At 48.7% G+C, this 4,281-nt stretch overlaps 1 long non-coding RNA gene across 1 annotated transcript in view; it reads right to left on the bottom strand.

The window, feature by feature from the left end:
- LOC117764837 overlaps positions 1 to 762 on the bottom strand; it is a 1,798-nt gene extending 1,036 nt beyond the window's left edge. Inside the window, exons 1-2 of the long non-coding RNA XR_004614459.1 lie at positions 665 to 762; positions 342 to 347 (exon numbers count right to left, since the gene is read on the bottom strand). This is a non-coding gene — a long non-coding RNA (uncharacterized LOC117764837). The remainder of the gene's footprint in view (positions 1 to 341; positions 348 to 664) is intronic.
- Between the last annotated feature and the right edge of the window lie 3,519 nt (positions 763 to 4,281).

Here is a 4,281-nt window from a genome sequence, read left to right as displayed (position 1 = left end):
GGTGGCCCAGTTTGATGATGCCAGCCTCAACAAACTTACTTCTCAGTGTTGCAGAGGAAAATGTGGTTATTCTTAGGAAGTCATTGTGGAAGAGCGGCTCCTCAAACAGCCATATCCCCGGTCTGGGGTCAGGAGTCCGCTTGACCTCCAGCGTCTGCCAGGCGTTCACCACCGAGCTGTAGAACGGTGTCAGTCCAGTCAGGTCAGCTTCAGTTGATGAGATTAGAAATAACTGTTTGTCCAGCCCCAGCCGGCCAGCTTGTCTGAGCAGCAGACGAGCAGGAGCCAACCAGCAGAGACCACAGCCGTACAGCAACTTCTGGACACAATGTCAATGAGACCCTGACCTCCCTCTGCCACAGGGAGATACAGGGCCGCTGCCCTCAGCCAGTGCTGACCAGACCAGAAGAACTTCACCAGGCGACGCTGCACATCTTCAACCAGACCTGGAGGTGGCACCAACACAATAAGTCTGTGCCAAAGAGACGAGGCGACCAAGTTATTCACTATCAGAACTCTTCCCCTGTAGGACAGATAAGGTAGCAACCATTTCCATTTAGACAACTTCGCTTCCACCTTTTCCAGCACCCCCTCCCAGTTCTGCCTCTGAAAGCCCTCACTTCCTAGATGGACTCCCAGAACTTTTAATCCATCCCTTCCCCACCGGAGACTTCCAGGAAGACCAGGCTCAGTCCCCGGGCTCCACTGACCCATTAAAAACCCCTCACTCTTCTCCCAGTTGACTCTGGCTGAAGAGGCTCTCCCATAAAAGACTGGACTTTCCTGAAGTTGCTGGACATCATGCTGGTCATGGATAAAAACATTAACATCATCAGCATAAGCTGAGACGCCCACAGGAGGGTTGTGAGCCAGCCCCGGCAGAGAGAGACCCCTCAGCCTGCTCCTCAACCTGCACAGAAGAGGCTCGATGGCGATGCTGTACAGTTGTCCTGAGACGGGGCAGCCCTGCCTGATGCCTCTCGTGACGGGCACAGGACAGCTCAGCCCTCCCCCCACCTTCACCACACAGCTAGCCCCACTATACAGCAGCTTGACCCAGGACAGGAACCCCCCCCCCGAACACCAAAAGCCTGCAAGGTTGAAAATAAAAAATCGTGATCCACACGGTCAAAGGCTTTTTCTTGATCAATTGAAATAATACCCACATTTACATTATATAATTTAGGGTTAGGGGGCCCCGCTGCGTGCTGTCTGCGGGGACAGGAGATCCGCTTGTGACCCACATCCCCACACTCAAAACACTTGATGTTCCCCGAGCTCGCATAGACCATGTAGAACCCGTCCTCATGTTTGACCCGGAATGAGACATCCAGAGTCTGGGTGGTAGAGCTCAGGAACATGAACACCTGTCTCCGCAGAGATTGAACATGCCTCAGTTTGTGATCTTTACATCCCAGAGTCACTGGCCTGAACCCACTCGCCATCTTCCCGAAGCGCTTCAGCTCTTGCTCCAGCGCCTGGTTGGAGATAAACGGGGGGACCCCGGACACAGTGACCCGGGTGGAAGGCACCGCCAGCGGGGACACCTGGACGAGCTGGTCCTGGATCACCAGGCCGCTCTCTACGAGCTGCGCCACAAACTTCTGCTCCTTCAGAAACACGACCACCGCCTTGTTCATGCGAGAGGCGTAGGAGATGTTCCCGTGTCCCACCTGCTCTCCTACCGCCAACAACACCTGCTCCACCGGGCTGTCCTGCTGCGGCACCAGCCTCACTCCGTGTCTCAGAGACAGGGACAGCGGCCCAGAGGACGCCATCCCGCCGAGGAAACACGGCTCACTCACCGCCAAACAACCACAGACACACTAACAATACAACAATTAACAACTACACAATCATACAAAAACACAGTTTAGAATATCACTATAGCAATTTGCGAAAATACCACAAACTCTCACACGCTAAAATAAATGTATTGATCTGCTGTCAGGCTGTTTATATTGAGACATATTGATCAGATGTAGAATTTCATAACGAGCACAAGCTTTTCCTTATAAGTATAAAGTATATCCCATAAATGTGTTTGATGGAATTCTAACGGATCCTTTGGACGACGTGTTGTTCACACTTTGTGTTTGGTCACCGTGACAACAGCCTCGTGCACAGCTCCATGAAGAGATGATGGTCTCACTCTGGTGCAGAGGAAGTGGACCTCAGAGCTTCAACATCTGCTGGACAGATGTTAGAGCAGCGTGTTCATGAACATGGCGTCACAGTCACATGTTACACTGACACACGTGTGTTGAGGATCATAACAAAGTCACATGATGACCTCTCCATACAGTGAGAACTTGAGCCTGTCAGGAACTGACTCTGTCAAACATTTCTTATCCTGAAGTCACAAAGAACTGAGACGGGCTTGAAGAGGAAGTGAAATCATCATGTTGAGACAAGTGTCTCCACAGAATAACACAAACTGTTCAACACAACAGGCCCAAAATGTCCACTGTCTTCAGGACATCATCTCTCAGACACTTTCTGTCCCTTGTCTCTGCTGTGAACCTCCCATCAGCAATTATTTCCCAGCATGCTGCTGTTCCCAGAGGCCTGCTACAGTCTCCCCCTTGTGGTTGTTCTGAGGTGGTGTCGAGAACGTACAACAAGAATCTTCATCTACGTTTGTATAAAACGTCCTCGGGTCAGTTTTCTATTAAATATGGTAAAATGTTTATGAAACAGTTTCCTCAGAGACTTAAAGATGCTCTGCTCTTCATCGACTCTTCTTCATACTGTAAATGTCTCATTCACTTTTCTTCTGGTTGTTTCCATGATGTCAAACTGGTGATTTTGTTCTTCTACCTGCACCAAGGACGAGATGTTTCCACCTGTTTGTTTGCAAGAGGAAAGAAAAGCAGAGTCATGATTCCAGTGAAGTCGGTGGAAGGATGTTTATTGAGCATTAAAGCAGAGACAAGTAGAAACAGGACTTTTCTCTCTGAGATGTTTTTCTTCTCGTTACATCTGGTTTGTCACAGAGGAAATGATCCATGTGTTTGACTCATAGACTGAATATAAAGGCTTTGACTGGGATGTGCTGCTGTTATACTACAGCGCCACCTGTGGGTCAAAAGTAGAAAAGCCACCACCGCTCTGCACCTGATGCAGAAATGAAAACGTCCCATTTTTAAGTCCAGAGTTTTGATCTTTTGTGTCAAAGACAAAACTCTGATTTTAAACTCAAAGTGATTTGATTGTGTTTAACTTTGTGTGGAACTAAATCAATTTGTGACGTGAATCCAGGAACTTTAAGATCATAAACAAACATATACACAGAATGTGGTTCTACACACATGGAGACATACTGAGGGACAAAGGTGGACAATAATAAAGACAAACTTAAATACACTGTATGTGACTCTTTACAGAGGGTTTATATATTCTGCTTGTGTCATTTCAATAAACACATTCTTCATGTGAATAAACACAATCGGGGCAGGAAGGTTGCTGGTTTGAATCCGGTTCAGATGGGGTCTTCCTGTGTGGAGTCTGCATGTTCTCCCCGTGTTTTCTCCAGGTGCTCCGGCTTCATCTCACAAACACATGCAGATTAGGGGTTGTGTAGATTGGAGACTACACACAAGCTGCTGCTGCTTCAGCCTCTGGATCCTCAGGACACAGCTCAGCCTCCGTCCACACACACTGTCCTCTTCACACTCACCTTCACTCAGACCCCCATCTGTTGAGAGAAGAAGACATCAGTGTTCCAGAGACTCACTTCATCAGCTGTGAGTCAGTGATGCAGCACATCCAGTAGAAAGAGCAGCAGGGACTTCAGTCCTGTTCAGAGGTGGAGCAGCTTCCTCTCTGCTTCATGTTCACGTGTTGGAATGAACACGCTAAGAGCTAAGTGTGTTTCCTCTGCATGTCAAAGTGCAGAGTGGACACCTGAGAGGTGGATTTACTGCTGTTACAGGTGAAGACATGTTTCACTGTGTGTTGATGAACATCTGCTTCTGACAAACTGGGACCAGATGAGACAGATGGACCTCAGCAGAGGTTCTGCTCTGTATAAAGAGCTCCTGGTTACCATGGTGATGAGGAGAGGCTTCAGTCCCACTGATCTCAGAGCTGTGACAAAGATCTGAGGACACACACTGTCTCACTGACTCTGAGGACACACACTGTCTCACTGACTCTGAGGACACACACTGTCTCACTGACTCTGAGGACACACACTGACTCACTGTCTCTGAGGACACACACTGACTCTGAGGACACACATTGTCTCACTGTCTCTGAGGACACACACTGACTCACTGT

This window comes from Hippoglossus hippoglossus, chromosome 1 (genome assembly GCF_009819705.1).
Source record: "Hippoglossus hippoglossus isolate fHipHip1 chromosome 1, fHipHip1.pri, whole genome shotgun sequence".
In the NCBI taxonomy this organism is placed as follows: Eukaryota; Metazoa; Chordata; class Actinopteri; order Pleuronectiformes; family Pleuronectidae; genus Hippoglossus; species Hippoglossus hippoglossus.
This window is presented reverse-complemented; position numbering and strand designations above follow the sequence as displayed.